General features: G+C 42.7%; 1 long non-coding RNA gene across 2 annotated transcripts in view; it reads left to right on the top strand.

Annotated features, from left to right (window-relative positions):
• The window catches only part of LOC128852913 (uncharacterized), a 132,125-nt gene that overhangs the window by 108,343 nt on the left and 11,044 nt on the right, over positions 1 to 12,738 (top strand). The window contains exon 5 of one of the 2 annotated variants that reach the window (XR_008451035.1): positions 7,420 to 7,520. The exons of the other annotated variant lie outside the window; for it this stretch is intronic. This is a non-coding gene — a long non-coding RNA (uncharacterized LOC128852913). Of the gene's footprint in view, positions 1 to 7,419; positions 7,521 to 12,738 lie in introns of those variants that run through there. 2 annotated transcript variants of the gene reach the window in all.

Here is a 12,738-nt window from a genome sequence, read left to right as displayed (position 1 = left end):
ACAGTCATGCAGTGTATTGAGGATGGACAGAGACCAGAGTTAATACCAAAGATCTGTCTGTCCTGACTGGTGGTATCCTGATCTAAACAAGTTGGACAGTTCAGCTAAACCTAGGCTGAGTGAGTGATCTTGCAGGTTTGGAACAGAGAACAAGATAGACCAGAATGATGTATTCCTTAGGCTAGCATAGGGTCTTACTGAGTCAGGAGTCAAATAGCTCCAATAATGGAGATTTCAAAGCCTCTTTGTCCCTTTTTCATTGTTTGACTACATTCATCATTTCTTTTTCCTAGTTCTTATCATACCAGCATTTCCCTTCTTGTTGTTTGTGTCAATTGCCTCTTGCCCTGTCATTTTGCAAGTCTGAAAAGAGTCGTCTCTGTCTTCCTTATAGATTAAACAGTAGGTAGTTGAAAACAGGAGTAAGATCCCCAATAGCTTACTCTTTCCTAAGACTGCATGAATCAATCTCCAAAGTTTTCTGGGAAAATACCACTAAACCCTTGCCTTGCTTTTATTTCCTTTCCCAGAAAGCTAACGTCAGGTCTGCTGTCAATGCAAGCCAACATGGACCATTTGTCTTGCCCACTATTGCGTTTGCGTATCATTAGGAAGATCATACATACCTTCATCTAAATCCTCAAATCCTTTCTGTGAGCCACAAGGTTGTGATTTCAAGTTAGCAAGAAGATTTAACTTCTAGTGGTTGTTTTAGATGTTAAAAATTTTTTAAAGTTTGAAAGTTGGTGCGGTGCAGTTGCTTTTAGGATCAAGTTCCTTTTCAGATTGACTTGCCCTAACATCTGAAAAGTGATTTACTTCTCAGTGTCTGTTTCAAATTCAATAAAATTTACAGCCGCTATATCTGACATCAACATGCTCCTATCAACAACTGTGCAGTCCTAAAGCAAAATCCACAATTTCATATTTATATTTTCAAACATAATGATTCTCTTCCCTTTCCCTTCCCCTTCCCTACCCTTCCCTCTGGACAGAATAAGAAATTCTGGCCAGGTTACATCAATTAAACTAAGCAAATGGAAGTACCTGTAAAAAGGCTGTATTTGTGTAGTCAATTCCAGAGCATTTCAGCCTGATTTTTGTAGAGTTAAGAAAGTTTCAGGCATGTTAATCTCCACAAACCTCTTATCATGGAACACAAAACTCTTCAGATTCGGTGTCTGACTTTTAGCAGTAGATGATGAGCTAGGGTTACTGGGGTGGCAGGAAGAAGAGCAAGAGTATGGCAGTTACAAGGATGTGAGCTGCTTGATCGTGTTGCCCATTGGGCAGTGAAAGTTTGGGCTTCTTCTGGAAAACATTTTTTCAAATACATAAACCAATTTGCAACCCCATTATGAAATATGGTATCCAATTTTTACCTTGTTATCAATGTATATATGTATGCATGCTTATGAAAGATTTATTGCCAGGTAGGATTTCTTCTGAGCTATGTAGCTGAATCAGGTCTCAAGAGATCTGGCTGTATGCTACTGGTTTACTGGGTGATGCTGGGTAAGCCCTTGCCTTCTCCTGTCCTTCGTCTTCCTCCTCTGTAAAGATAAGAACCCTGATTTTCTGTGCAATGTACAGTTAGGAATTACTGCTTATCAACCTGGTGGTTATTATTAAAAATGAGAAATAAGAAATGATAGTAGCAAGTGAAACAGGGAAATGGCAAATGTCCCAAATAATTTCCACTAACAACTGTTCCCAGTAAGCCTGAGGAGAGGCTCCTGCTCTGCAGCATTTCTCCATTTGACCAGTATCAATAAGCACATGCTTTTGTGGCATCAGCCCTGAAACTGAAGGAGGAAAATTATTGCTGTTACCTCCATAACAAGGCGCATCGCTTTTTGGGTGAAAACTTCTGCCTTTTTGGGTGAAAACTCCTGCCTTTTTGGGTGAAAACTCCTGCCTTTTTGGGTGAAAACAGTTGCAGGAAAAGCTTGACCAAAGGTGTCAAACATTGTGGCTTCACCTACAAACATCTCCATAATTGGGCAGGAAACCAGAGAACATGTTATTGCAGTTGAATTTCTGCCTGATCACCAAACAGCCGGGCAATTTTGTGAAAATTGCCCAGCTGTCCCACATGAAAAAAAAAAAAAATCCTCTCTCAGCATTAACAGTTGTAAAGGGTCAGCAGTTTTTAATATATGGTAATTCATTTTCTTCCTCTTTCTGCCCTTTTTCTCTCTGTGCCATGGATCTCTTTGCACATTGCAGTGCTAAACTGGAGCAGGGATAGATGCTGAGAACTCAACACCATATAATTCACCCAGAACAAAAGGGAGGGACAGCAAGGGAAGGCCAGGAGTTGGGGAAAAGCCCCTTTTAAGGAAATGCTCAAACACTTAAAAGTCTCTTCTCTTGAGGGAGGAGGAAGTGAGTAAGGTAAAAGGAAAATCCTTCTCATCTCTGTGCTCTCACACATGAATTTTGTGACAGAGACAAACAGAGAGCAGGTGAAGAAATAGATGTAGTGAGAACAGAAAGCATATGGGTAATGAGAGCTAAGCACCTTTCTCACAAATCTTTTTCCCAGGGGAATGAGCTGCTGCTGATTTTGGCTGTCAGCAGTGTTGTTGGGATTTACAAGGTGCTGCCGGGCTTTCTCATCCTAAGTCAATGTGAGGGAGGCAACAGAATGCCATCATCCTTGTCGTGGCTAAATGAAAGGACTGCCTAACAGACTCATGCAGATATTTGTGAAAAAGCATTTGCCTACTTTATGGTTTGCATTCTTTAAAGAAGTAAAATGCTCTCCTGACTTTCTTGGTAGTGGAGGAGGGAGAAACTTGCATAAAATATTTTTTGCTTAAAAAAACTCCTGCTAGACAGAGTTGGGACAGACTTGGGTTACTGGGATTTCCCTCCACTTCTTTCTGAGCTTAATTCAATAGTGATATTCCTGTTCCTTTCAGATCTGACTCGTTAGCAAAATGTCTGTATAATTATTTTCTCTGGTGAAGAAGTGGGTGCTGTGTATGCTTATTTATGAAGAATGTCCATATTTCCATATTTTCCCAAGCACGGCTGGAAACAACCAGATGAAAACAAAGCAGCAGGTCACGGTTTCTTTGCACATGGTGCTGAGCCTCTTTCTGCCTGCAAAACCTCTGCCTTTTCTTCCCCAGGATAATGCTACCAATTCTCTCCTGGCAGTCTCTAGTGCTTCTCTCACATCTCCTCTGAGAGTTCCTGGGGCTGTTCTGACATTTCACTCTCATATCAACCTCCTCCACTTGTACTAACCCTCGCCTTCCTTGGAAATGCTTCCTGTCCATCAATGACCCAGCCCATACCCAGATGAATGCTTGGGAGGTGGTTTTCCCTTGTCTCAATTGTCATTGAGCTCAGACAGTATAAGATTTGTTCCTTTTAGCCAGAATGGAAGATGGCTTTCATGCCTGCAGCCTTACTCAACTGATACAGAGGAGAAAGCAGATCAACAGGAGTTCATCTCCTTTGAGAGATTTTTATAGCTGAAAATGGGAGGTGGTCTGCTGCTCCGTGTGCCAAAGTACACAGAATTTCACCTATCTATTACATTATCATGGACAGTGTAGTTCTCTGGCTGATACTAACCAGAACTGAATGGCATACATTGCTCCACAGCAAGAACTTCTTCCCTTCCACTTACAAGAAGTGATGCAGGCATGAGCTGAGCAGGCTGGTACAGGACCTGGAGATCAGCTGCGTAGCCTCAGCCTGCACTCCTTGACATCTTCATCTAGCGATGATCAAGGTCTCTTCTGAAATGCAACCCCCTTTCCAGGGCAGAAAGGGCGTCCATTTGACTGGGTTTCTCAGGAGTGAAGGACCCACTCATGCATTTTGTACCTTGTTTTATACGTCAATATTTTCTGTTATGACACCCAGGCAACTTTCTTGCCCTGTAGCTGCTCCACAAGTCAAATCCTGTGTGCTTAAGTCTGTTGGAGAAGAACAAAGACAAATGAAAGAGGGCAGAGGAGTCATCAGTGATAGAAGACATCAGAAGGGATGGGCTGCAAGGAAAGACAAAATAGTTCAAAGAGCTCTGGGATGCTGAGATGCCATGGAGAGGAGATGCTAGGAAGTATACACCAGATATAGCAACAGAAAGGCTGCAAAGTATTTTTGAGTGCATCTGAGCAGAAATGATGTGCTGGTTGATTTCAGTTTCCCAGGTGTGAAGAGCTTCTTGTGCTAATTCAGAGAACATACAAGAAACAGACATGAGTGCACTCTCATGCTCTTGACCAAGCCATGCCCTTCTCTCTTCCTGCCTTTGTTCAGCTAAATCTTGAGCTTGTTAGGCAGGAGCTGCTTTTCAAGATCCTCCACAGAGTACTGGTGAAGGAAATAACAGCTTATGTTTAAAAGAAAATAATCTGGGGAATTGCAGGGACACCGCCACAGAGTTAGCTGTGATGTCCAGTGAGGGATCCAATATTATGCACAAACTCTTTCATTGCCTCCATTTCACTGAAAAAGAAATGGAAATAATGCCCCCCCCAGCCCCACGAGGCATGAAAGTGTTATTCTTCTTTTTTTGAAAACAAATGGTCTTTTCAATTAGACAGATTTGTCCCTGAGACAATCAATCTGAGGTTTATAAAAGCAAACACTGGAGTAATTAGTTCTATCCAGGAAGAATATTAACTCTGTTTATCTTTGTGTAATTAATCACTGACCCTGCCAGCTCTACAAAGCCTGCTTTGCACAGATGGGGCAGTGTAGGAGGTGAACACAGGGCAGGGGCAAGGCGAGTAACATGTGATAAACAATAAGAGCGTGTCAGGGTGCTGTAACATACATCTTCCCCCCTACACATCTAAACAAGTGCCCATGTGAGTTCTGTGAAACTGTATTCCAGCCACAGAGCCACGAAGATATGAGAGGCTGCTACTTGAAGAAACAATAAAAAACATTTTCAATATAATTATATCTGTTAAACTTTTAGCTGTGGGGACATTCAGCTCTCTACCATGATTCATTTCCCTAACTGCTAAAGCAATTGTAATATTTCCCTGTAGCACTGCTGTAACCAGGGCCACAGCAGGTGAGCCTGCACTCAAATGCCTTCAGCCAGAGGACTCTCAGTCTCTGGTCCACCTGGACTGAACACTGACAAGTGCTACCCCAGAGCTGGTTATGTCTCAGTGGCTGATGTTACAAGCTGGCTGTGACTTTGATCTCAAGTCTACAGGGAATTAAATAACAACTAGTCTCTTTCTCTATCCCTGACCTCCAGTTTAATTTTGAGGAAACGTTTGGATTTAGTCAAGTGTTTTTCAACAGCATGAAACAAGATTGTGGTCTATTTCCCTTACACTTGGTATGATTATACAGACCATCTCTCCTACACTGCTTCATTAAGAGTTTTTATTAATTTTACAGCGGCAGCTGAAAGCACTAGAATGAAATAAAAGGTGACAAATACAAAATTGTGTATATATGTAACTAAGAAATGTTAGGCAAAATGCAGCAGGTGTGCGCATCAGGCAGATGGGAAGATTAGCCATAAGATGAACAGAACTGATGTGCATCTTGTCATGACTCAGGTTAGAGAAGACCAGAATCCTTACTGTAAGAAACAGTCTCAATTTCTGCCCACAGTCCCCGAGCACTTTTATGTGTCCTGGATATAAAATTAGAAGATGAGATGCAGCTCTCCGGACTCGTGGCAGAGACCAGGGTGATAGAGGAATTGTTTTGTCTGTCAAGTCCTTGGTGATCCCGTTCATGGCCACTGCTGTTGCTGATCACATGCGTGTACAGTGGGTGTGCAAAGCTGGCTGGTGAGAATGGGTGGGTCTTGCTCCTCCACACCTCCAAAATGGCCTTACATGGGTTAACTCACTTTGGCTTCTTTCACTAGCTTCGATTTACCAATGGGCAGAAAGAGCTCATCTGAGAGGGTTAATTTCAAAAGAAATTATGTCTGCTGGGCAAAACTTGTGTTAGCCAATGTTTCCATGAATGTGAAATGTATTTTCATCTCTGAAACATGTTTTCATCTGTCTTAGGTCCTAGAGTCTGTTTTATTAGCCCTGGCAGAAGGGACTGTGCATGTGCTCATGTGTCTCTCTCTCTCTGTGTAAGCAAGGGACTTCTTTGCACTGATCTCAGTGCTTCTCCCGGTAGGGCTTTGCTGTGACATGCAAAACACACCACTTTGCATGCAGACCATTGCTGCTGCTGGCAGCTCATGAACAGCTCAAGGCCAAGCTTTTCCACTGAGGAACAAAAAAGGGTCCCCCTTTTCTCACTTCCCTTGTGTTGAGCTACCTTGCTATCTCAGCCACTCTTGGTTGCACCCAAAGAAGTTGAACTCCAGGTCAGAGGAAATCTGATCGTCCTCTCCCACCTCCTACCCTGAGTTGCTGTTCATTAAGGTGAGGTATAGCTTTACCTTCACGGGACACTCCTTTTGCTCTTTCTCAGCCCCGCTGAACACTAAGCAGGTCACATATGGCCTCTGTCAGCTACACTGCAAATCTTTTGTACCTTTTAATGAAAACATTGCCAGTGTTTTCCTTCTGTCGCTGTTGGAACCCAGCCGCATCTCAGTGATAAATGGTGCCTATTGATGAAGGAATGCTTCAGCCAGACCCAAGACTCTGCAAGGACACTGTGCCAATCCGAAACTTAAGCCAGGGGTTGCCTCCATCAGCCTGGGGTGCAACAAGGGTTTCAGCCCCTCCCTGCAGATGGGACAATTAAAAAACCCCTCTACTACTTTTTTCACTGGCCCTCAAGAAGACTGAATTTCTGTATTAACTTACATTTTTATGAGAGCTAGTAAATTCTGAGATAGTCTATCATCAACTTCAAAACACAAGCTGAACATTTTTTTACAAAAAGTCTCTCAGTTTTCAGTTGCCACAGAGCTTGTTTCAGTTTGATAATGGATTGCACTTCAAAGGCTCGGTGGAGAGTGAGAGTTTGTGGAAATCCAGTAAATGGCACTGCATCCATGTTCCATACAACTAGAGGCCAAAAGGTGAAAGCAAGGAGTGGAGAAAGAGTTAAGGAACTGGGTGCAAGCTTCTGTGTCTTTTTTTCACTTGAACTAACTGTTGTTCTGAGGAGACAAACCTGAACTCCATTTGCTGCTCCTTCTGAGTTTCTGCCTGGGTCAGACAGTTGGGATATAAGTGTTATTCCTTGGTTTTGTAGTTTCTATACAGTGTAGATTCTGACCTGATTTGAGGCTCACAGCTCTTCCTGTCATTCATCCCTGGGGTCCCTGAAGAGACAGTGCTTCTCCCACAGTTCACCAGGACCTTGCTACTGCCAGAGAAGACATTTACTTCTGTTTCCTTTCTGTGGTGACATCCATGGCTGTGGAAGACTCAGATCACTTCATTGATCTAGCTTGCAATCACCCTAACAAGAAAACATTTGTAATTATTATTTTTATTTCAGCTAGGTCACCAGACAGATTCAACTCCCGCTGCAGCAATGTGGTTGCTGACGTTGAGACAAAAGAGGGACCAGGTCCGTATGGCCAGGAGCTGGAGAAAGGCAAGTGCCTTAGATTACTTTAAAGCAGCCATTAATCCTCTTCCTTTAAAGAGTCATGATTTCAGTGTTAGATAATCTCAGGTCAAGCCCAAGTGGCTGTCAAGATGGGTGGTCATCACAATAAAATATAGGATATCAGGATGCAACTCAATTTAGCAAGTAATCTGCCAAAGTCAGTGACCCTGTAATTAATGTCTTAAGGGAAGGAAAAGAAAATCTTTTCTTACAGGAAGGCAAAGACATTTTAATGTCTTCAGGGGGTTATGCAACGGAGCAACGTTGTCTAAGAATGGTAGCTGGGGAAAGGAATCGCTCTCAATTTCCGATTTCAATACTTCACTCACTGATGCATGAGATTTGAGAAGTCAACGAGTGTTTCCTGCAAGTCAGCCTAACGATTGTGAGTTCGAGCATATTTTTTTCTATTCAGCCTGCATAGGTTTCTCTGACCATTACTGAGAATTTATCACAGAGATCATATGGAGATACATCATCAGCCTTTGCTATTTTTCTTTTCTGTTTCCTTTTTTCATTTAAAAAATAAAATGAATTTTCCAAAGCCACTGTGGCTGTAAATCAAAATTCCACTCAGACAGTGCCTTGGACACCCAGTGCTTCAGTGCTTCCGTCTGCACCCTTCAGTGTAAAAAGTTTCTGGAATACTCAGGAAAAATGGTGAAATAATGCACCTGTATTTCTCTTCACAGTAATGCAGCTGCATAGCGGTCAGATTAACCTGATTGACAGTTACATTTCTACCTTTGGTTTAAAACAGCCCTTTTAGGTGCACTCACCAGACTGTCTGCCTGGGACACCCTCCATGTAGTTTGAAAGCATTCGCAGTGGAGAAAAGCAGTCTCCTTAGCTTGAATGAGTCCTGCACAACTGGCTCCAGGTTCTTCAATGGAATAGGAACAGCTGCATTGCAGTAGTCTGTGGATGAGTACCAGGAGCAAGGGGAGAGGAGAAGGTGGCAGGAGCAGAATGAGAGGGTAAGTAGGACAGAGAAGCAGAGGTAGATTCCTGGGATTGTGGATTACTGCTCGTGCTGCCAAAAGGGAGTTAAGAGGATGGAAAGAGGAAGCAAGGATGAGCAAGGTGCTTGTTTTCTGCATGAACCTTCTTTCCTGGGCAGCAGGACATTTCCATAGAAGCATCTGTTTTTTCTTTACTCAACTGCAATTAGTTTCCTCGTACCTGTTGCCCCTGATGGAACAGAGCATGCACAAGGAGTCTGTACACCCTAAACATTTCTCCCTTCCATCCATTAGATGTGAAACACCAGTTCCAGAGACTTCTGTGTTTTTTAAGATTCTTCACAAGACTGGGGAAGAATTTTCATGGTTCTTTGGCCTCTCCTACACACAACTGACACAGGGCTAGGTATGAGTTATTCATAAGCTGGTGAAATTTAGGTGTAGAAGCACAGTAGAGGTCACCTTCAGGTGTCCCAGTTAGCTGATGACCATATCACCTGTCTAGCATACAATCTCTGCAAATTATGGGAAGACTTACCAGCACTTTCACAGTCCTAGCAAGACACAACTGCAATAGCAGAAAATGTCCTGAAGCAGGGCTGGATTTTTATTCAGTTCTGGCCTTTGAGGCCAAAGTGACACTATGCAAAGTGTTGAGCTATTTCTCTCTGCTAGTGAATTTTGGAAAGTGAATTTAAAGGGAATTTATTAAGTGGTTTAAGGCGATTGAGAATCTGCAGTGAGGGAGGGAGTACCTGTCTGTGCGAGGAGCCATGGCTGTTCCCACAGAACAGAGAAAGACACAAGAAAATTACTTTTTCCTGCCATCCCATTACCTATCTGCCTGGGCATGAACTGCTGTGACTGAGACAAATCTGACCTTCAAAAAGAGGAAGCAAAATGTTTCTTTATATTCTACGCATAGCCTTTGGGTGAATGCCTTGGTGGTCTGATACATACTGGCACAAAGGAGCCATTAATGGCACGGGGAGTCCCAAGGAAGCAGTGATACCACCTAGGAAGGCACTGCAGCTGTAATTCTCCCAGAGGCTTTTTTTCTTTCTTTCGCACCTTAAGACCTTAAGGAAGATGGATTTTAGGAGGTGGAGGAGTTAGCTGTAGTGAGCGTATGCTTGTGTGTTTTACTGCCATGTCCCAGCGGCTGCGCAGCTCCAGTGAAAACTGGAGGTCTATTATTAATTCTCTTGTATCAGTAGAAAGGAGCAGGGCAGCAGGGTCAAGGGAACTGAAAGAGGTCTCGCAAGGCAAGCAATAGAAAGCATTGAGGGGAAAGTAGCGCTATCAACTCTTGTGGTGTGATAGCAACTTTCACCATCCTTGACCTCTTTCTGAAAAACTGTGCCTATCAGAGATAAATGACTGTGCTGTGGAAGCCTAGAAATTGGATTGGAGAGTAATTAAAATGATTTTTTAAAAGCATTGGGGTGAAAAGGGAAACTACACGTTTTATGTAAGAAGTTCATGTAGTTTACAATGTCAGTTATATTTTTAAAACAAGAAACTAGGCCTGCAGTCATTAATGATATTAAAATGAAATTATACAAAGTGGTCACAGGCTGAAAATGAACGGTCTAAGGGTTCACAAAAATAATCACAGATGTACATATGCTTTCATGAGAAATTATATATTATTTATATATAATCATTGCCTATGGAATTATTTAGGTTTTATCTTAGATATAACAATGTGTGATCTAAGCTGAACTATACTCATTTGTAAAACACATTGTTTAAGACCATGTCCCTGAGCATGAGACAGACACATGAGTTCTAATGGGGACTGAAGCACAGGTGGTGGCCAGCGTGAAATGCTGCTGCCTGTGGTGTGGAGCACACTGACCAGCAGGGTGCCTGAGACATATCGCCTTGTTTTCGTTTTTAAATGCTAAGGGAAGGAGATAATGACTCAAAGTTATGATTGTAGGGTAGAGGAAGAAAGAAGCGCATTATGGCTTCAAAGAGGCCCAGAGCAGCCTTGCCTGGGATCACCACCCCTTGCAGAGAAAGGACTATGCCTGTGGAAAGCAGCAAGTTGTTGTCTTGTTTTTGTTTTATTTCTCTGTTTTCCTACAAAAAAAAAAAAAACAAAACCAAAAAACCCCACAAATTCAGAGCTAGCCTAGTTTGGATGCTGGTTTATAATCAATGAGATTCCCATCCGCTGATTTTACTTGTGCAGTCACTTCAGCAAATGCTGAAATCTTCATTACAGGAAATCACCTTGTGCAAGTATTCTCCAACTGTGAAATGCTTCATTCCCTATACAGGCTTTTAGGGGTACTGTTAGACTCAGTGCTTTCTCTGGGGAAGGAAGAGAGAGAGGAAGCTATCTGTTTATCCAGGTTTCTATGAAATTGCTATTAACCTGTGACACGGTGCAAGGCTTGCTGGCTCTACCTGCTGGCTGGAGGGGAAACCACACTCCCCTTAACAGAATGTCCTTAAAGTATTAACAAACCGTTTCATGAGACAGTGGATTAGAGCTAATAGAAGAAATCAAAAAACAGCTGCTACCTGATCAGTTTTGAGCTGTCAGGTACGCCAGCAGAGCAAGACTGATGGTCCAGAGCAGTGGGAATTAATAATATTTCTCTGCTTCCTGTCAGGCTCTCAATAACTGAGCGATGAGAAACAGCAGCCCGGAAACCAGTCCCACTGCAAGAGTTTCATCTGTGTGAAGATTAAAGCTGAGACCATCACATGTCCTGCTACAATTGGGGGACTTGGGGCTTGACTCTGTTTCACCTCAATCTCCTTGTGTTCTAGGGCACTGGAAAGCCATAGGCTGAAGGGAAGGTTTTCATTACTGAATTTTAGCGCCATGGTGTGAGCTGTGATGGAAAAAATGAACAGCTACGAAAGCAAAGTGGGGCTTGTCTGTGGTTTAGCTGATCCCTTTTTATTTGGTGTATCATTAGGAATGAAGCGAATGGCCTCTTCTCTCAGCTTTTTCTCCAAATAGTGATTGCCTCCAAACACTGATTCCTATGCAACCAGTACTACAATACTGACATTATAATCCTTTTCTGAATGTATTTTCAAAGTCCACAGTAAAAAATAGAGTGTTTTTTCCTTCCTAATTGCCATCCCAGCCTGGTTCTTGATGTCAGCTTGAGCTCTCCTGTTCATATCTTGTCACAGGCAATTCAAGGTATGCCTCTCCAGGAGCCTTAGGGAGCTTGGATTCCAAACCCAGAGATGAAAATCAGTGGGTTTCCTGTGGAAAAAATGCTCAGAAATCTTATCAGCCCAATAATGTTCATTTCCAGACGTCTAATCCTGAGAGACTTGCCACTGAATTTACATCTGGATTGTATAAGTTTCACTGAAACACCTGCATTAGGCTCCCTATCCAGTCAGCGGAAAAGATCAACGGGGTTCAGAATTCTACTGGAGATACTCTGCTCTGCTGGAGGCTGTGGCAGGAGCTTAAGGTGATGAGCCTCCTAGCTTGGACAGCTCAAGAAAATGCAGAAAATTGTAAGGATACACTTCATCCAGAGCTAATAACTTTGAGTTATCAGACTAGAACCCTGCTCCAGTCTTTCTGGAGTGAACCCCACATAGTCTGGCTTTTATCACTTAGAGGAGTAGCTGATCATCAATGTCTGAAAGGCCTGTATGTCTGGAGAAATTATAAGTAATTTTTAAGGCAGAACTACTCAGCAAAGGAAGATTTTTGCCCAACACGTGCCCCATATTTAGCAAACTTTGTTCCCCCTGGTCAGGACTCAGCAGCTGGATCACCCTGGGCAGCCTTTGGAAACTTCTGTTGTTCTGAATACGTGCCTGTGGGATTTTCCTTGCATAAAGTTTTACTTTTTCTCTCTTTCTTAATTCCTCAAACTTTTTTCTCACACAAACTAATGGTGTCTTGGAGAGATAATGTCCTCCCTGAGAGATGTGTTCTTCACCCATAAGCAAGAGACTGGAAGTGGGAGTCCTCAGCTGGGCGTTTGTGGCTCCTTCTGGGTACAAACTGGACAGAGATCTTTCAGTTGTGCTGTCCAGCTACAAAGAGTTTGTATCCCAGATTACTTGCCCAAAATTTACTACCACCATCAAGCACGAAAAACAAGTACATCAAGACTTCACAGATCAAGAGTGTTCTGTTCACTGTTCTGGCAGAGCTAAACCACAACAGGATCCATTTGTCATTATGCAGGGTGAATTCTGAGCAATTTCCTTGTAGGAGATAGAATCTTTCTTTGGGGTTACTAAA

Source organism: Cuculus canorus, chromosome 8, assembly GCF_017976375.1.
Source record: "Cuculus canorus isolate bCucCan1 chromosome 8, bCucCan1.pri, whole genome shotgun sequence".
In the NCBI taxonomy this organism is placed as follows: domain Eukaryota; kingdom Metazoa; phylum Chordata; class Aves; order Cuculiformes; family Cuculidae; genus Cuculus; species Cuculus canorus.
The sequence above is the reverse complement of the archived record's forward strand: the minus strand, read 5'-3'. Positions and strand labels throughout refer to the sequence as shown.